This window comes from Tursiops truncatus, chromosome 4 (assembly GCF_011762595.2).
Source record: "Tursiops truncatus isolate mTurTru1 chromosome 4, mTurTru1.mat.Y, whole genome shotgun sequence".
Classification (NCBI taxonomy): Eukaryota; Metazoa; Chordata; class Mammalia; order Artiodactyla; family Delphinidae; genus Tursiops; species Tursiops truncatus.
The window spans coordinates 35,271,013-35,292,876 of NC_047037.1; the positions used below are offsets into that span (position 1 = coordinate 35,271,013).

Here is a 21,864-nt window from a genome sequence, read left to right on the forward strand (position 1 = left end):
AGGGAGAGTAATCTTGGTTGTAGTTTCTTCCCTTTCATCACCTTAAATATGTCATGCCACTCCCTTCTGGCTTGTAGAGTTTCTGCTGAGAAATCAGCTCTTAACCTTATGGGAGTTGCCTTGTATGTTTTTTGTCGTTTTTCCCTTGCGGCTTTCGATAATTTTTCTTTAATTTTTGCCAATACGATTACTAAGCGTCTTGGCGTGTTTCTCTTTGGGTTTATCCTGCCTAGGACTCTCTGCCCTTCCTGGACTTGGGTGGCTATTTCCTTTCTTATGTTAGGGAAGTTTTCGACTATAATCTCTTCAAATATTTTCTCAGGTCCTTTATCTCTCTCTTCTCCTTCTGGGACCTGTATAATGCGAATATTGTTGCGTTTAATGTTGTCCCAGAGGTTTCTTAGGCTGTCTTCATTTCTTTTCATTCTTTTTTCTTTATTCTATTCTGCAGCAGTGAATGCCACCATTCTGTCTTCCAGGTCACTTATCCATTCTTCTGCCTCAGTTATTCTGTTACTGATTCCTCCTAGTGTATTTTTCATTTCAGTTATTGTATTGTTCATCTCTTTGTTTGTTCTTTAATTCTTCTAGGTCTTTGTTAAACATTTCTTTCAACTTCTCTAGCTTTGCCTCTATTCTCTTTCCGAGGTCCTGCATCATCTTCACTATCATTATTCTGAATTATTTTTCTGGAAGATTGCCTATCTCCACTTCATTTAGTTGTTTTTCTGGGGTTTTGTCTTGTTCCTTCATTTGGTACATAGCTCTCTGCCTTTTCATCTTATCTATCTTTCTATGAATGTGGTTTTTGTTCCACAGGCTTCAGGATTGTAGTTCTTCTTGCTTCAGCTGTCTGCCCTCTGGAGGATGAGGCTATCTAAAAGGCTTGTGCAAGTTTCCTGATGGGAGGGACTGGTGGTGGGTAGAGCTGGCTGTTGCTCTGGTGGGCAGAGCTCAGTAAAACTTTAATCCACTTGCCTGCTGATGGGGGGGCCTGGTTCCCTCCCTGTTGGTTGTTTGGCCTGAGGCCACCCAACAGTGGAGCCTACCCGGGCTCTTTGGTGGGGCTAATGGTGGACTCTAGGAGTGCTCATGCTAAGGAGTACTTCGCAGAACTTCTGCTGCCAGTGTCCTTGTCCTCACAGTGAGACACAGCCACACTCCACCTCTGCAGGAGACCCGCCAACACTAGCAGGTAGGTCTGGTCCAGTCTCCTATGGGGTCACTGCTCCTTCCCCTGGGTCCCAATGCACACACTACTTTGTGTGTGCCCTCCAAGAGTGGAGTCTCTGTCTGCCCCAGTCCTGTCGAAGTCCTGCAATCAAATCCTGCTGGCCTTCAAAGTCTGATTCTCTATGAATTCCTCCTCCCATTGCCGGACCGCCAGGTTGGGAAGCCTGACGTGGGGCTCAGAACCTTCACTCCAGTGGGTGGACTTCTGTGGTATAAGTGTTCTCCAGTTTTGGGGGTTGTTTTTATTGTGATTGCACCCCTCCTACCGTCTCATTGTGGCTTCTCCTTAGTCTTTGGATGTGGGGTATCTTTTTTGGTGAGTTCCAGTGTCTTCCTGTCGATGATTGTTCAGCAGTTAGTTGTGATTCCGGTCCTCTCGCAAGAGGGAGTGAGAGCACGTCCTTCTACTCCGCCATCTTGAACCAATCTCCTATCCTCGTATTTTCAATGGCCAAGTTTTACAATTATACTATAAAATACAACTGTGCAAAACAAAAATGAGAAAAAGCTACAAATACATATGTACTATACATAGCTGTAAAAACATCCCTTTTGTAACGTGTGATTTAATCAACTTAGACAAGCGCCTTTGGTTAGGTTTTGGTAACTAAGAATATGCATGGAGAAGTAAATCTTGACCCAGTTCTATCACTAACTAACTGATGAAATCTTATACTTTTTTTTCTCTTTCCTCTTCTGTCCCTCTCCTTCACTTTCCATAACCTAGCCAAAGTTTTCCACCTCCTGATTATTCCAGTTGCATAGACTGCTGCTCCAGATATTGATGTCTATAAAAATATCATCTCCCAGGAGAATTCTCCCTATCTCTCAAAGGTAAGGAGATCTGCCAATTCTTTGTGTATCTTCTCCCACTAAGCTGTATGTGCCTCAAGCAGAGACTCTGGCTTATTTATCCTACTATTCTTGGCACCTAGTCCAATGCATGGTGCATAACAGCTACTCGGCAGTTAATAAATGTTAGTTCAGTGAACTTCCTCTCCATTACCTAGCGTAATATCTCTATGTGCTAAATGCTGAATTTGTACTGACTGATATATATATATATATATATATATATATATATATATATATATATATATATATATATATATATTTGGCTGCTCCAGGTCTTAGTTGCAGCATGCGGGATCTTTTTAGTTGTGGCATGAGGGATCTAGTTCCCTGACCAGGGATCGAAGCCGGGCCCCCTGCATTAGGAGTGCAGTCTTAATCACTGGACCCCCAGGGAAGTCCCTTATATATACTGTTAATTTGCCAATCATTAGAAGAAAAGAGTTATTATCAACTTTGCACTACCATTGTTCAGGCTGTCATGTCTTCAAACTTGCAAAAGTCAGGCTTCATAACAAGCAAAAGCAAACATTCATGAAACAGTGCACTTGTAAAATAAAAGCATTCCTCAGTCAACTCCCTTATTCTGCCTTTTACTCCCTGCAATAATCACTCACTTAATATTTGCCAGCGATAATGAGTTGAATAGTGATGCACCATAAACAGTTTGATGATTGGACCAATTATAATGATGAGAAAGAGCATTTGCTTCTGTTCAGAAAAGAGCCTGGCAAAGGCAGCATAGTAGAGGGGATTCAGCTGGGCCTGCACTCAGGGTGCCTGATTATTTTTGCTCTTTGGCTATTCAGAGAGTGCAAAGGAACCTACAGTGCTCATCCACGCTGACAGACAGGCATCTTTCCTCCTAAAGTTGCCTTCCGGCTGCATAATCTCTGAGCTGCAGGGCTCTAAAAAGAGATTTCAGACGCTCGGTAAAGATTCCCTGAGCATCTGCTACATCTCAGACACTACACTGAATAGCAAATGAGTGAGACCTCAGACACTCACAGTCTAGTCCAAAGGTCAGCAGACATTTTCTGTAAAGAGCCGTATAGTAAATGTTATAGGCTTTGTGGGCCATACAGTCTCTGTGGCAATCACTCAACTTTGCTTGTAGTACAAATGCATCCTTAGAAAATATGTACACTATTGAACATGGCTGTGTTCCAATAAAGCTTTATTTACAAAAACAGGCGGCAGGTCAGATTGGCCCACAGGACGTAATTTGCTAATTCGTGGTCTAATCCACAGGTCGGGTACATTCTTTAATGCAAAACAGAGATATCTGTGTTGGTGAAATCTTCCCCCTTGTATCTGTGTAACATTTCAGAAATAATGAAGCTATTTCATATATAATGACTCAAAGTTTAATCCTCATACCAACTCTTTGCAGTGGGTAGGTCTTATTATCCTCATTTTATAAGTGAGAAAACTGAAGCTCAAATAAAGAACTTTAAGTCATCCCACAACAAGGAGTGGAGGTAGGATCTGAGCTTCTGCATAATAGGCAGAGATTACTATGTGTTCACCAAAAGTAATTTCCTCTTCTACCAGGGCACACACCAGATTACATTTCCCAGGCTCCTCTGCAGTTAGGTATGTCCATGTGCTTGGGTTCTAGCCAGTAGAATTTCCACCTTGCCCCTTAAAACTTCCTCATAAAAATCTCCTGTACACGATTCTCTACTTCCTTTACACTTTTCAGTTGTCTGAGAAGGAGACATCCCTAAGGCAACCTTGTAAGTCACATGTTGACAAAAGCAGAACCACAAAATTGAAAGAGTCTGAGTCCATGAACCACCACCTGGAAGAGAGCCACCCAACCAGAAACATCTGCATTATTAGACTATGAAGGCTGCAGGAAATTTGCATTAAGCCACTGAGATACAGAGCTTTATCTGTTACAGGAACTCCCTTAACAAACACAGCCTGTGCCCAGGTCTAGTGCTGTTTGCACTCAGCTATAGAAGAGATGTAAATGCTGTGTTTATCAGGCTGATGAAGCAGAAGAGATCATATTTCAGACAAGAGATATATCAGAATAAGCAAGGGGTGCGTTTAAGAAAGTACAAATTGTTCTAAATGGTTAGATAGCAAATTAGCAAAGCAGTGGAAGGAGAGCCAGCAAAGATAAGCACTGGAGGGGCTTCCCTGGTGGCGCAGTGGTTGAGAGTCCGCCTGCCGATGCAGGGGACACGGGTTCATGCCCCGGTCCGGGAAGATCCCACATGCCGCCGAGCGGCTAAGCCTGTGAGCCATGGCCGCTGAGCCTGCGCTTCCGGAGCCTGTGCTCCGCAACGGGAGAGGCCACAACAGTGAGAGGCCTGCGTACCACAAAAAAAAAAAAAAAAAAGATAAGCACTGGGAAGGGACTTGTCTACAACCCTAAAGAAGGACTTGGAGAGAAAAAGAGACAGCCCAAAATAAGAGAAGTGCCGTTAGTACACCCAACCAGAGGAAGAATAGGCTCGAGGCGGTGAGACCAACTCAAGTGTCTCAGGATAGTCCTGGTATAATCAGAGCAGAGCTGTGAGCTAGCAGAAGATTGTTCTTTTCATAACTTGATTTTTAGGGTCTTTTTCTGATTATAAATATGTGCTAATTATAAATGTATGAAGAACTGAGAAGAAAATAAAACATACATAACCATGGGAAATCTCCTCACATCAAAAGATCTTCACATCATTGTGAGTAGCTGCACTGCCCCACGATACAGATGTGTTATTTTTCAAAAATCAGTTATTTCCTAGTGCACATTTAGGTTGTTCCCCTTTTCTTGCTATTACAAAAAAATTACTGTAATACATTCCTATTGATAGATATATCTATGAAAATGTGCAAGTACTTTTACAAAGTTAAAAAAAAACAAAGACTCTTTACCAAGGGTCAAACTGCCCTCCAGAAATACTAATTCAGATTCCCACTAGCTATGTATAAAAATGTCCATTTTCCCACACCTCTACTGACACTGGATATCTTTTTTTTTATCCTTTGCCAGTCAGGTTAGGCAAAAACAAACCTCTCATTTAATTTTTGAAAACACAGTTAAACAATTTTTTAGTTCTCTTCCTTGTATTTTTTAAAAATCATCCTGTTTCATCTGTGGAAGATCCTAAATGCATAACATTTAGACGTTATCTTTAAGGTGACAGTATGCTTAATTTATACAATTGGTCTTAGTGACTAGAAGCAGAGCAACTTCTGGATTTGAAAGACTTAACATGAAGAAATCAGCACGAACAATCAAATATTAATTTTTCTCAGGGGATACTTCCCAAGTGATACCGCATACTGTAGCTGAGCTATGACTATCAGAATTGAGTGGGTAATCTGTTTCTAAATTAAAAAGCTGTTTTGCTAATTACAATCAACTTTATTTAACTTATTGCTTCCTTAGGTTTTTTCTTTCATACTTTTATCAATGCTTGACTTATTTTTGGTTTTGGTTATATAGTAGGTACCTAAAAGGGTAAGTACCCAAGAATGAGTAGAAAAATACAAATAGAAACTGATAAAGGTTGTCAACACTGAGAGAAAGGAAGGAGGGGACACAGATGAGGGGTGTGTAGAACACAGGTACTGAAATGAGCAGGCGTGTATTATTAGGGGAGGGATGCGACATTCACTGAAGCCCTAGGTACCAAGCACTGGGCAAGACTAGTTGCACACATCTTCTCATTTAATCCTCACAACTCTTTGAAATGCATGGAATCCGTATTTGTTAAATGAGGAAAAAAGTGCCAGAGAAATTGACCCAGGTGATTACCTAAAAGGCTAAGCTGCTATTAGAACTTCTGGTTGTTTTTTGCTACTTTTTGTGTGTGTGTGTGTGTGTGTGGTACGCGGGCCTCTCACTGCTGTGGCCTCTCCGTTGCGGAGCACAGGCTCCGGACGCACAGGCTCAGCGGTCATGGCTCACGGGCCTAGCCGCTCCGCGGCATGTGGGATCTTCCCAGACCGGGGCACGAACCCGTGTCCCCTGCATCGGCAGGCGGACTCTCAACCACTGCGCCACCAGGGAAGCCCATTTTGCTGCTATTTTATTCCAGATCCCACATTCTCCCCCAGTGTACCACTGCACTGGAGAAATCCTGTGCTCTCCCTGCCACCAGTTTCCCTTGTGTCTCATTAAAGCGTACAAAGAAACAAAGAAATGGTAAAGTTAAAAATGTGAGAATGGGGGAAGGTCCCAGCAATACGAATAAAAGAACAAGGAAAATAAATTATGCATTGAATAAATGAGAAAATAAAGAAATTGAAGAAAGGAGTATAAACGTGGAATTGTGTCCAGAAGAATAAAGGAGTAGCACAAAACAATGGCATAAAAAAAACCCACATTAACATATGCACACTACTATATATAAAATAATCAACAAGGACCTACTGTATAGCACAGGGAACTCTACTCAATATTCTGTGATGACCTATATGGGAAAAGAATCTGAAAAAGAATGGATATACGAATACGTATAACTGAATCACTTTGCTGTACACCTGAAACTAACACATTTTAAATCAACTATACTCCAATATAAAATAAAAATTAAACTTAAATTTAATAAGATTACAGATAGAAGAAAACACACATTAGTCAAATGAAGAAGTTAAGAAGTATAAAAAGGTAAATAAATAGCTAGTAACCGCAGAATTACAAAACTGAATTGTTCAACCAAGAAACAGTATGTTCAGCCCCTTAATCTTGACCTGTTCCTAAAGGAACCCATTTTGCATTCTGTTACTATCCATTACCATACACCAATTTCCACCCTTTTTAAATGCAGTGACCAAAATTGAACTCGCTCTTCAAATAAGGGCCACATCCACCCAGTAAATCCCAAGAGAACGTTAGCCATGGCCTGCTGACACTATTTGTACTAATGGTCGATAACTTTAGAACTTTCATCAGTTTGTTGCTCTCCAAGATCCTTATGGCTTCTGCCAAGCCTGCCAATGTTTTTGTTGCTTTGTTTTTGTTCTTAACAACACTTCTGAGCTCAGAATGAGAAAAATCACAGAAAGCATCTTAGAAAGATCCCCTAACTCAACACAACGGGTAGGTAACTGCTCCAAGATCTTACAGCTAACTGTGTCTGAACCAGAATAATACCAACCACTGCTTCTGATCTTCATGGACTTGCATGTGGCTTTATAAATCAAATACATTTGAAATTTTATTTCTATGAAAAAAAAGAACAAAAGGAAATTAGAAAACTAGGGCAGGGACATTTAAAAACAAAAAAGAAGACTTTGTGGAAGAGAGGTCACAAGCAACAAGAGAGAGTGCTCAGAGTAGAAAAAGAAAGAAATGCAAGCCTAAGAAGAATGGGGTAGCTTCATTCTTCATTCATTTTATTCTTCCTTTGTTCCTTTCTGCCTATCTTTCTCCCATCTGCCACATCTTCAGGGGAAAATAGACATAAATTTGAGACAGAAAAAAAAGTAAATAGTGAAAGAATATGAACTAAAGTTCAGAATGACTACACACCATGATTAAATAAGATTGGTCAACCAAACTTTTTAAATAAGATGAAAATAAAGTTGTAAATAATATGAAACACGATTCCCCCCTTCTCCCCACTGCACCACCAAAATTTGTATATTCCTATTTATTACGCTCCCCATGCCTGCTTTCTTTCATTTTCCTACTAGATTTTCGTTTTTTTTTTTTGTTTGTTTTTTTTTTTTGCGGTACGCGGGCCTCTCCCTGTTGTGGCCTCTCCCGTTGCGGAGCACAAGCTCGGGACACGCAGGCTCAGCGGCCATGGCTCACGGGCCCAGCCGCTCCGCAGCATGTGGGATCTTCCCGGACCGGGGCACGAACCTGTGTCCCCTGCATCAGCAGGCGGACTCTCAACCACTGCGCCACCAGGGAAGTCCTCTACTTGATTTTCTGAGCTTCATTTTTCGAAATATCAGTGAGAACCCGAGAAAAGAAATGAGTAAATAAAAAGTACAAAAATGAGAGAATAAGGATGAAATAATATAAATTAACCTTAAAACCCCAGTATCAGGAGAATGCTCATTGTATGAGAGGAATTTATTTACTAAATCTAGCTTAGTAACTAAGTAATTCTAGCTAAATAATAGCTGAGGTCCTACCTCATGTTCATACTGGGGCTCAACAAGTAAAGATGGGAAGGTAAGTTATGAACGGTCCACACAATTTATATTTTTCATCCTCCTTGCTGATTACATAAAAATTTAATTCCCCAGGAAACCTTCCCTACTGATGTAACACCTTTCTGTATATGTGTGCACACACATAACACACACTCCTGGAAGGATGCAAACCCACAGGCCAAAATACCAAGCACAATTATATCTGAGGAGTGAGAAAAGCAAGGGGAAATTTCACTTAGCACTTAATATAAAATCAATATTGCTTGTTTTTTTAAACAGTCTTTGGACATAACTTTGGACATTCAAAATAAACAATAAAGAAAAGGGCAGGGTTTCCCTGGTGGCGCGGTGGTTGGGAGTCTGCCTGCCGATGCAGGGGACGCGGGTTCGTGCCCCGGTCCGGGAGGATCCCACATGCCGCAGAGCGGCTGGGCCCGTGAGCCATGGCCGCTGAGCCTGCGCGTCCGGAGCTTGTGCTCCGCAACGGGAGAGGCCACAGCAGTGAAAGGCCCGCGTACCGCAAAAAAAAGAAAAAAAGAAAAAAAGAAAAGGGCAAATGAAGAACTTAGACATGAGGGGAAAATGTGCAAAGAGAAACTATGCAAGGGAAAGTAACAAAATTGTTCTTCACAGCTTTTACATCATTCCTTCTTATCTCTTCTCCTGATTTTGTACATTTTGGGGGGGGGTGCCTCAGACCCCTGCTTGTATATTTTCTCAAATTTTATTTTTTCATACCCTCCCTTGGGGGAAAGACAGACAATACTGACATCAATTTTAAAGAAAAGTGAGAAGCAACAGGTCACTGGATTAGAAGGAAACCTTATGTTACACACATCTACCACTGTGGCTTATTCTTTAAACAGATCAGTAGAAACAATCATTCACCTTTCTTCAAAGAGACAGCTGAAGTAACTCTAGCTCACTCATGGTAGCTTCTGTTTTGCTGACAAGTAATTAGAGACAGTAACAGATCATTCGTCAAAACCTCAGTGACAAGTGTTCATGGCCTTGAAATACCTGAACCAATTTCTCAAGTAGACTGAAGGACTCTTTATCTTTGGCTGTTGAATCAATCCTTCACAGCACTTCTTTTCTCCTTAAATATCCTATTTTTTCCTAAAATACCATTTTTTTCTGTAAAATACCACTTTTATATCATCCATTCACTCCAAAACTTACCATCCTCTCCCCTTCTTTGTTAGATCCAGCCCAAACTCCTCATGGGCGTATCAAAAACCTTGTGTGATCTGGTCCCACACTAACCATTATTATCCCACTGCTTCCCTATACCAACCCCCATGTAATCTACCACACATTATTCTTTCTGTTTCTTACTCAGGAAGTACTCATTTGCAGGTTCCTTTACTCAAGGTAATGTCAGGCCAGGCTGATGGCTGGGGAAAGACATCTGCAGAAAGCAGAAGTTAAACCAAGATGTCTGTAGAGATACAGTAGAGAACCCAGTACAGAGAAGGCAATCGATTGCTTCCTGCCTACATATCTTACCACCTACAGGACAATAATATCATCACTAAGAGAGGGAACACGACTGCAAGTCGAGCTCCAAAGTCAGCCAACAGGATTCAAATGTCAGCTGTACCCATTACACTATGACCTAGGGCAAGTTACAGTATTTTTCTCTCTCCGCACCTCAAATTCCTCACCCCAATAATGGAGATACCTATACTTGCCTCATTGAGCTATGATCAAGACTGCTAGTTGTCAAACTATCAGGTTCTCAATTTTCTTTAATGAATTTGATACCATCATGTGATAAAGAAATCTCCACAATCTGTCCTTTTCCTCATATACCAACTTCTGAAGTAGTACCCTTAAATAAAGTTAACTTAGGCAATTACCTTGCTCTGCTGAGCATTCATATAGTCAAAATTGTGTAAACGTATGTAATCAGAGTATATAAACTTTGCTTACTGATAATAAACTTTCTAGGACTTCCCTGGTGGCACAGTGGTTAAGAATCCACCTGCCAATCCAGGGGACATGGGTTTGATCCCTGGTCTGGGACGATCCCACATGCCGCAGAGCAACTCAGCCCATGCGCCACAACTACTGAGCCTGCACTCTAGAGCCCGCGATCCACAACTACTGAGCCCACACGCCAAGAGCCTGTGCTCCGCAACAAGAGAATCTACCACAACGAGAAGCCCACGCACCACAACAAAGAGTAGCCCCCGCTCGCCACAACTAGAGAAAGCCCACGTGCAGCAACGAACACCCAATGCAGCCAACAAAAATAATAAACTTTTAAAATCAACCTATTATTGAAACATGGAATGAGTATTTATAAATACAGAAAAAGAATGGAAAAATTATTATACGTGAGAAAAGTTAGGAGGGATAACCGAGAGAAAGGATTGGTAAAAGGGAGTGCTATGATCACTGAATAGAGTATTTCTTTCTTTTTTTAAAAAAAAAATTACTTATTTATTTATTTCTGGCTGCTCTGGATCTTTGTTGCTGCATGCGGGCTTTCTCTAGTTGCAGCAAGCGGGGGCTACTCTTCATTGCAGTGCACGGGCTTCTCATTGCAGTGGCTTCTCTTGTTGTGGAGCACAGGCCCTAGGTGCATGGGCTTCAGTAGCTGTGGCGCATGGGCTTCAGTAGCTGTTGCACATGGGCTCAGTAGTTGTGGCACACGGGCTTAGTTGCTCTGTGGCACGTGGGATCCTCCCAGACCAGGGCTCGAACCCGTGTCCCCTGCATTGGCAGGTAGATTCTTAACCACTGTGCCACCAGGGAAGCCCCCTGAATAGAGTACTTCTATTTGGCAGGGCAAGGAACACGAAAATATAAAAGAATTGTTAAAGTTAGAAAGGTAAGCAATGGGGTAACTAAGAGACAGGGGTTATAAGTGAGTTAATTCCTCATCTACCATAGAATAAAATCAATAGACAATATCAAAAATGGAAAATCAGTAAATAGTATAGTACATCATTTAGAGAGATGAAAGTAACACTAAAACTCTACAAAAAAGGATAGTAAAAGTAGTTTATTTAGGAAAGAGGTGAAGAGGGTTAAGAGAGGGAACTATACTTTTTGTGCCAATTCTTCTATACTACTATGTTTAAATTTTAACTATTTTCAAAAATAAGAAAATGTAACTGAAAAAAATCTATTCACAATACCAACTAAAACCACAAGAATAAACCTAAAAAGAAATGTAGACAACCTGCATGAGAAGAAAACTCTAAATCTTCACTGACATAAAAGAAGACCTAAATATGGTGCCTTCTACTGTGTTCCTGAAAAGGAGGACTCAATATCTTAATGTTGATGGTTCTCTGCAGTTAATTTATAAATGTAATGCAATTCCAATAAAAAAGTCCCAACAAAATTACTCTTGGGACTAGAGAGGCTATTTCTAAAATTCATCTGGAATAGAAAATACATGAAAAGAGCCAAAATTTTTTGAATAAGGACAATGTTGGAGAACTTGCCCTAACAGATAGTTCAAGAAACAGACTCAGAGAATGCACTTGTGGTTACCAGGGGGGAAGGATGCGGGGAAGGGATAGTCAGGGAGTTTGGGATCAACATGTACACACTGTTATATTTTAAATGGATAACCAACAAGGACCTACTGTATAGCACAGGGACCTCTGCTCAATGTTATGTGGCAGCAGAGATGGGAGGGGAGTTTGGAGGAGAATGGATACATGTATATGTATGGCTGAGTTGCTTTGCTGTGCACCTGAAACTATCACAACATTGTTAATTGGCTATACTCCAATATAAAATAAAAAGTTAAAAAAAAATGTTTGCCCCAGTTGATGCTGCAGTTCCATTTCTTGGAATTTATCCTGAAGGAGAGAGGCAAGTATGACAAGATGTGCATAACTGCTAATAAAAAATATAAAAAGTAAAAAGAAAAAAATTGACTGACAGATCTGTGGATCAGAATAAAGTACACAGCATCATGAGCATCTATCTTCATTAAATAAGGAAATAGCCATTTTCAACAAAAACAAAATTAAGTACCAAGAAATGGCCACCGACCTCCCAACTCTAACGTTTTAGTTGGAGTGATTATGCAAGCAACATGACAACACTGAAACCAATGTCCTACAACCTACAAAAGGTGGAGTTGGGGTTCTCTGAGCTTCTTGAGGAAATAGGTTTCTGTTCTCTGTAAAAGAAGAGCAGAGATACTCATCATTAGGCACAATTCTGTCTAATGGGCAAGAGGTTGCAAACTTAGTAAGAACAGAAATGTTAAATTTCGTATAAGGCAAATACCTACTTGTAGTTAATTTAGTTCAACTACAAGACAGTGACTGGATACAAAGCGTATGCAGAGGAAGAAGCAGTGTGGGTTCTAGGGCAGCTGTGACCAGGGCAAAGGACACCGGTGTGGACTTGAGAGCCTAGTGTTTTCTCCTGAAAGAACATCTAAGCTAAGAAACCCAAGTTGAGGCCACTGTATTCTCACCTGTTTACTTCAACAGACTTCTGGTCTCCCTTGCTCAAGCCTCATCCCTCCCATCATTCCCTAAACTGTTGTCAGAGAGATCTGAAATTCAAATCAGGTCACTCTCTCCCCAGTTTAAAACCATCTGCTTTTTTTTCTTAGATAATGCCTACATTTCTTAACCTGGATTATGAGGCCTTTTATTGGCCCTTGCCTACTTCATCTTCAATCTTTGCCTATCCACCTGATATAATCCTTCTTATCCTTCAAGGCTCAGTTCAAATGTCACCTCCAGAAATCCTTTGTTGACTTCTCCATGCTCAAGGTACCACTGGAATGCTCCTCTGCTACAGTGCTACCATAGTTACAATGATATGAGCATGTCTTTGCACTAGGTCATGAGTTAATGGAAAAGAGGTTAATACTTTGATTCACTTTCATACCCCCAATTGGCACCTTGTAAATAAAGTATATATTTGATATATTTGGTTATTCGTTTTCAGCAGTTAAGAATTCCACAGGAAACTCTGTTTTCCTCTCCTTAAAAATGGCCTTGAACAAAGAATTCAAATGACACAAGATGAGAGAGATCACAAATATCTAAAGGTTTAGCATCTGCTAAAAGCAAAAATCTGTATTTGAAGAGAGTGGGTCCAACCATCATGATCTGGGAACTGGAGGGCCTGATTCCAGTCACAGATCTGCTCCATGTCTTAAGAGAAAATTGCACAGCCTATGTTTTTTTCTCCTTGAAAAAGAAGGATTAATATGGTTTCTTCCTGCTCCAGGAATCTAGGACTCACTCCTACATTGACATCAGCCATAAGGCATTCATACACAGCACGCACACTGCTGGCATGTAGGTTATACTAAGCCAAGGGGAAAATTAGTAGCAGATGGTACCAAGGTTCTAGGTCAAAGTGCTTTTGATTTGCACTCCAGAACAAATGCAAATTCTTTTCAACTAAAGTAGACAGAATATGCATTTTCCTTATTTTCATGACTGTATCATTTTCCATTTCTGTCGTCCTTTTCCATCTTCCAAATGCTTTCAGAGACGTTATACCAGTAATTCTTATAACAACCTTGTGAAGTAAAGCAAGAAAGCAGTGTTCTCTCTTGTTACTAAAAAGGAAACTGGGGTTCCTAGACATGATGAGATTATAAAACACTTGCCTTACATGCCCGAAGCTTGCTCTGACTTCTGTTTTTATGCTGCAAATCAAGTCCCTTACATATTCAGTGTTGTTTTAAGAATCAATAAAGATGCCTTCTAATCTGGAGGTTTATAGTACATTGCATTAAATTATAAGGCAAATGATGACAATAAGAATAATTCCCTAAAGATATGCACAAATACAAAATGTAGGAACAAACACGAGTTTTACACTTAATAGATGTTTTAAGACTAAGGATATACCATCAAAACTCAGTTTTCTTCTTTCTGGTCTTCCTGCCTCTGAATGAACATTTTTCAACTTCGTACCCGCATATATTGAAATCACTTCCACTGACATTACTGTTAAATAATGCAACTCAGATTTCAAGAGAATTCAGAATCTATTAATTTTACACACTTGGAAATGGAGTTGATCTGTATAATTTAAAAGGTTCCACTTAATAGTGATTTGGAATTCAGAAGAAAGATTTATTCTTAAAAAGTCTTGCTACCCACTAAGATGATTTTAATACCAAGATGGACAGTCCATAAAGAAAATTTTTCACTCAGCAAAATAAATCATTAAAATGAATAAATGAAAATCTATTAAGTAAAATATGAAGTATATGCCCATTTAAAGAATCTCTAGTAAGACCATCTCTTTGTGACTACATCTACCTTCAAACAAGACACCTTACATTTGTCAACTTTAAGAGCTTATCTGACTAGAAAAATTCATTCAAATTTCCATTAGGTTTAAGAATCAAAGCTTAATTTTAACTTTAATCCTAAAGATTACTTTATGTGGTAAAAGTAATAGAAGTCATTTTCATCATTACTTCCATGATGTGTAAAGCAAGACAATTCTGATGCTATGCTATGCCATTCAATTGACTCCCACATTCAGCATACAAAAGAGTTTCCAAACATATTAAAAGATAAAACTAATGGAAAACCCTTCTGACAAACTGCATACCGAGTAAACCAAACCCAACCCATTTCTGTATAAAAGCTCCTTCCTAAGCCTTAGAAAAAAACCTCAACCATGGTTTAATTTATATTTTGAATAAAAAGCAAGCATCCCTGCTGGTACTGCAAACATGGCACATTGAAGTTGCTATCATCAACTAGCAACAACCTCGAGACAGGCTCTCAGAGGGTGCATTCACATGATAAAGTTACATTTGAGTAGACGCACATGAATCATCTAAATAACTGACAAATTTCAGTTTGAAGATAAGTTCAGAAGATATTTCTTGACATGTCATTGATTCTGTCTGACCAGGCAGGAACATTTCTTATAATTCAAAAACAATCTCCATATATTTCAAATCTCCGATCTCCTAACCCATACTTTAAAATGTTTCTTTCATGCAGGGGAGCTGACAGATAGGCTCTGAGAACATGATACGTGGATTCTGCCTCCATTTTATCCATGCTGAATACTTATGCCATTTCATTTTCAAAAGCTACTTATTTTCACTCTTCATGACTTTCTTTAATTGATACAAATTGGGAATGATTTTGTCCAGATTACTGGACAAAGTAGGAAGTTAAAATAGAGTTTTATCCATCATTATACAAACTGAGTAAGACTAGACAATGTTTAAATTAAAACCCACTGTTTATAAGTATCAGACAAATGAGATTTTTAAGCACGTCTGTATCCTTGACTTATATCCTAAGAATACAAATGGTTTTGTCACTGACCACTTTACTATAATGATACACTTCCAATTTGTCAGCATGCAAATTCTACCATTATAAAAGCACACATTGGCAAGGAGAAAGACTAATCAAAAATACTTTGTTACCTTTTCATCTCATATTGAAATACAATACCTCAAATATGTTGTCAAGGGTTCAAATAAATCTTTAACTTAACTCAACATGAAATAAAATGACATGTATAGCATCTTTTACTAGGACTATTACACTTACCTTAAAATTGGTAGTATGACTCTTACCTTTTTCTGGACTTAAGTTTTTATACACTTCAAGGTCTGCCATTAAATTTAATATTGTTAAACATTATTGGCAAGAGCAGTAAAATTTCTCTCTAAAGGCAAAGCCTTTTCTTGATACACATCTCCAAAAGGGAAAATGAAAAAAAAAAAAGGCAAAGAAATCCTTAGCAGCCCCAAGAACTTGACTCATGTTGCCCTTTATGGCATGATGAGGTCTTCACAATTCAGGCTTTACAGTGTGGAAAAAATAAATCCATGAGATATGATTACAGAACTTTGTCCCAAAGTGAAAAGCACAGCCAGATAAGAACACTAGAAGCATCTGCTCAGGGCTGCCGCTATTGTGGGAATGCAGGCACTGTGGCTACTTTGGGTATGAGACATGCATGCTTAGTGCAGCGCTGAAAGCCCTCAAGGCATTATGCACATTTAATGTCTGGGAAGTGTACGTCTTTAACCATCAAAGAAACCTCCTCACCTACAGAGGCCATTGAGAAACACTGATTACCATGGTAGTGACGCAGGCTGAATGCAGAAAATGAATGCACACACAGAGACACACAGAAGCACACACAGACGCACACACACTCTCGGAAGCAAACATCACTCCATTTGAGGCAAAAACAATCCACTGAAAATAAGCTACGTGTGGTCCTCTACACTGCACACTGCGTTTGTGCCAGTCAGGTTAAGCACGTATGTACTGACAGTGTTGAAGCTTTTCCTTGATTTTTGTTCGGATTCCACACACAAACATAGCAACGATCACAGAAAAGACTGGCATGTTTCCAACTTAGAATGAATGAGGTTACAGTAACAAAACACTTAGGCAGTGAGGGTTACTTCTCAGGTAAAAAGCATATCCCTGTGGGCAATGTAAGTAGCATGAATGGGTCTGAAACAGCCAGTTTTTAGTGAATGAACCAGCATGTTACCAGAGGACAATTTTCCCTCAAGTATACAAAAGCATTATTTGCATGTTTTAATCCACTTCTTCATAGAGACAGGTAGACAGACAGGTAGATATTTCAAAAACAATTTACTATAGTCTTGTATTTAAGCGCTGTAACTAGGTCTCTTCATCTTGAGCATTAACTCCCTTACTCCCAGAATTCTGTATCTAGTATCAACCCCTCTTAATTTTCTTCTTCCTGACTTCAGATGTGGCCCCTGAGACTCCCAGCACCTCCCATGCCAGTGTCAACCCCTTTACTCCATTCCCATCAGGACCACCCAGTCCAGACTCCTAACCGCCCCCCTCTCCTCTAAGATGCAAAGCTCTACCCCAATTCCCATTCACCTGTTTCCCAATTGGCCTACCTCTCAGCCAATTTGCAAACCCCACTATTTACTCTTAAATACTCCTGAGAAATTTGAATTTCAAAGGTATGTGTGTGGGTACAAACAATTAAAACATCCTTCTGGCCAGGCTTTATCTGACATACATATATATACAACTATACAAAACAGCAGTTAAGAGTTTAAGAGCCTATGGGGACTTCCCTCGTGGCACAGTGGTTAAGACTTCGCGCTCCCAATGCAGGGCACCTGGGTTCGGTCCCTGATCCAGGAACTAGATCCCACATGCATACCTCAACTAAGAGTTTGCATGCCACAACTAAGGAGCCCCCCAGCCGCAACTAAGACCAAACGCAACCAAATAAATAAATACTTTTTTTTTAAAAAAAAAAAAAGGAGTTTAAGACCCTAGGTTTGCCTGGGTTCAAATACTGACTCTGCCACCAACTAGCTGTGTGACCTCGGGCAAGTTACTTAAATTCTTTGCTCCTTGGTTTCCTTATTTGTACAATAGGCATATTAATAGTTCCCACTTCAAAGTGTTACTGCAAAATTTTAATACATATAAAGCGCTTAGACTCACAATTATTTTATATTATCGTTGTTATGCTATTATTATTAGTCTTGAAATCCTTTACATAAGCCCAGAAAAGAAGTGGATTTTATTGTTTAATCTGAACTAACCAGGACTTTGAACACACAGTAGCACCCCAAAATTTGAGATATCTCAGAAATACTCCTGTTAAATAATTCAAATAATTAATACTCCTAGATAATCTTTTACAAAAAGACAGTGGTTTCCGAAACACAAAATTAGTGTCAAGTGATGGATTTCTAGTTCCTTTAGCTTCCCAGAACCAAAGCTACCTGAAAAGCAAAAGGCATCTTTGGGTCAATTTCCCACTCAATCCGGAAAAGAGATGGAAACCAAAGTGGCCCCAAGGAAGGCTTGGAAAACCTCTCTTCTTTTTTCCTTACAAACACCCCCCACCACAATCTTGTGATGTCAAGAGAAGGGGGTGTGAGGGGAGGGAACAAACTGTTCCTCACCCTCCTCATACACAGGGGAGTCTTTTCCTCCCCCAAAAGTTCTCCAGCCCTCTCGCCCTAGGCTCCTCCCTGGAAAAGCTTGTGTACGTGTTAGATATGGAGCCCAACACCACAGCAATGGGCAGTGCCTTGCGTTTATCCTGAATGGCTCTGAGGCATCCTCAAGGGCCAAGCCAGATACCCAGTGTGAGCACTCAGTGGCATCCACAGGTAGATGACTCTTAAAAAGCAGGCATGGCCCATGAGTATGCATTTGACCACCAAGGAACACTCATGGATTTTTTGAGAGCCCAGAAATATCTACCCCTTATTAAATACCCAATGTCTCAGCAGCAGTAAATAACCTTCTGTGCAGCCCATTCAAAAAATATCATAAAACAAACACCAATTCTGAAGTCAGCAGGGGCACTGGATGACACAAACATGGCAGCCACGTCACTTAATGAGTCAATGATTATAAAAGTTACCATTTACCAAAGACCACTAAACAAACATGCCCTTCTCTAAATCTTCATGAAACTTCTGCAAGGAGATATATTAAGATCCAAGAAAAATATTCAAGTGGACAAGATGTGCTAGAACAAAAATTCAAACTCAGGCCAACTCTAGATCCGGGCCCTTCCCACCAGCTCCACGTTTCAGGTCATGGGAACCATCGGCAAGATTTCAGGCCTGATTTCAGAATTCCTTGCTTTTCCCAGTTAGAGAATATTCCCACACAATGCCAGAGCTGTTAGGGCCTCTGGCATAGGAGCTTAAGAAGAAAAATAGCCTGTAAAACCCAAAATAATCCCAAATTACCCATTCAATTTTTTAAAGTATACTCACAATTTTGTTTACAACATGCAAAGTAGCACAAAAGTAAGTGGAGAGCAGCAGTAGCTTCGCAGTGTAAGAGCCTCCAGGTGGTGCCCAGCCTGGACTTTCCACACACCCTGTCCTCTGGCCCTTCATTCAAAGCACCTAGGTAACTTGGTGAGGGGTGGATTTCACAGGAACTTCCACACACTGCTAATGTATGATAAACTGAGATCATGAATCGTAACAAATTTAATAAGAAGTCAGTCATCAGGCAAGATGCAGCAAGTTTCGTAAAAATGTTTGTACTTATTTTAGTCAATAATCATTATAGCTAGAAAGCTATCATAAAGCAATCACCAGCAATATAAAAATCTATGTACGAGGATATTTCCTTAGTATTAGTTATAATAGTAAATAACTAAAGCTAAATGCCTATCAACAAGGGAATGATTAAATAAAATATATATTCATGTTTTGGAATACTATCTAGCCATTAACAATGTTTTTAAGACACTGCAACTACCTAGAGAATGTTTGACAAGCTATGTGAAAAAAGGATCCAAACTAAATATGAGTTTAATTATGTAAAATACATGTGTATAGAAACACAGAATAAAGGACTAGAAAAAACAGGTGAAAAAGATTAACAAGGGAACCTCAAAGTGTTATTTTCTTCTGAAACTTAACTATATTGTAATTTTTTAGAACCAGCATTTCTTTCTTTTATTCAGGGAAAAAAAAATTTTTTTTTTTACAGTGTAGCCAGTTTAGTAACACTCAACTAGGAAGGAGATAATCCTTTCCCACTGCTGTGTTGAAACAATGGAGAATTTTGAGGATTACTAACATGTCTGAAGCACTTTACTATGTTTCAGACACTGCTCCTAGCATGGCACACACCTTATTTAATCCTTACAGTGTCCCTGTGAGTGAATTCGGTATAATCCTTTCTTCAGCCTCAGATGTGGAAGCTGAAGCAGAGATAAGTAACTTCGCTGAGCTGGCACAGCAAATGAGTGATAGACATAGGCTTTGAATGCCCACAGTCTGTCTCCAGGGCCAGTACTCTTCACCAGATAAGGTAACACGGATATCTTGAGCATGTCATATATATCCTGCTAACTGTTTTATTCATCTGAAAGCCCCGTGGAACAATAAAAAGAGCTACTAGAGCTTAAATCCTTTCAGAAAATTCCACCGTGCACTCAACTACAGAGGAAACCCAAAGTCCTCAAAATAAGTCATATAGCAAAATCACCAGTGTAACTACACAAACACATGAAACCCCAAAACAAGAATCCTACACATAGGTACAAACCAAAAGAGCTAGATGTGGGGAAATTCCCACATAGATGCTTCAGGGAGGTATTCCCAGGATGAGCAAACACATTTGCTTCCAGAAAACAGAGGGTACCTACCACTGCAGCACTGTCCTGTGTGAGCCCCCCTGCTTAGCCCCAAGCTGTTCCAGGTCATTCTGAGGACTCTGGGCACCAGTCCTTCATCAAAATCCCCTGACTACTCAGGGCCTTCTGTACTCAACTAGCTGTCCTGAGCAATATCTGGCTTTTAAGTAGAGGCACCACCATCCCGTTACTTGGCCTATGTGAATCACAGAAATTAAAAAAAAAAAAGGCAGGGCTTCCCTGGTGGCGCAGTGGTTGAGAGTCCGCCTGCCGATGCAGGGGACACGGGTTGCTGCCCCGGTCCGGGAAGATCCCACATGCTACAGAGAGGCTGGGCCCGTGAGCCATGGCCGCTGAGCCTGCGCGTCCGGAGCCTGTGCTCCGCACCGGGAGAGGCCACAACAGTGAGAGGCCCACGTACCGTAAAAAAAAAAAAATTATGGGTTAGCATAAAAATTTATACGCACATCACTATCAGTTTGATGATGATGTCAATATAATTCAAAATAAAATCCCTAGTAGGCTCAGAGCTTGATTTCAGCTTAAGCTATCCACGAAAACAACTGAGACCTCAAGGGCAGGATCTTATTCACAGGCCCTGAAAGAAACCCAAGAGCTTACAGCCAGTGATCATATACAGCACTTGAACTGGTTTTGGTAGAGACTTGAGAAATGTGAAAATTCAATTGACACTTGGGTTTCATGAACTCATACCCAGATGTAAATAAAGGTAGCCAGACTTTATAAATCAGCATCAACTGTTTGGCTATCTACCATCAGTTCTGATCAGTGTTAATTATAACGTTAATAGAGGGGAATTAACTAGAGATAGGTAGGCATGTGGGAATCGCTAATGGTTGTTGACAGTGACATATATTAAAACAAGTATCTACCCTGAGGGCTAACGCTTTAATTAAATTCTCAAGATTGAAGTAGTGACATATTCAACCTCCCCCACAGCACTCAGGAGGCACTTGTACCTTGAACAGAGAAGCCCCTTAAACTTCTCCCCTGGGAGGAGGAGCTGGACAGCTTGAGTGTAAAAGTCCGGAAGAAACCCTAAGTGTTTGTACTCTCCAGCTAAAGGAGGACTGTTTTCTTATACAATAACCATGCTTGTGCGTATCTGATATATTTTTTTAATACATTTATTTTATTTATTTATTTTTGGCTGTGTTGGGTCTTCATTGCTGTACACAGACTTTCTCTAGTTGTGGCGAGCAGGGGCTGTTATTTGTTGCGGCACGCGGGCTTTTCATTGCGGTGGCTTCTCTTGTTGCAGAGCACGGGCTCTAAGCATGCGGGCTTCAGTAGTTGTGGCACTTGGGCTCAGTAGTTGTGGCTCGCAGGCTCTAGAGCATAGGCTCAGTAGTTGTGGTGCGTGGGCTTAGTTGCTCCGCGGCATGTGGGATCTTCCCGGACCAGGGCTGGAACCTGTGTCGCCTGCACTGGCAGGCAGATTCTTAGCCACTGCGCCACCAGGGAAGTCCCCATATCTGATATTTTAATAGAGGAAATTTTTCCATGCTTTAACCTGACATCCCT

At 40.4% G+C, this 21,864-nt stretch overlaps 1 protein-coding gene across 1 annotated transcript in view; it reads right to left on the reverse strand.

Annotated features, from left to right (window-relative positions):
* Positions 1 to 21,864, reverse strand: part of PLCH1 (phospholipase C eta 1) — a 238,412-nt gene that overhangs the window by 170,798 nt on the left and 45,750 nt on the right. The window lies entirely within an intron of this gene.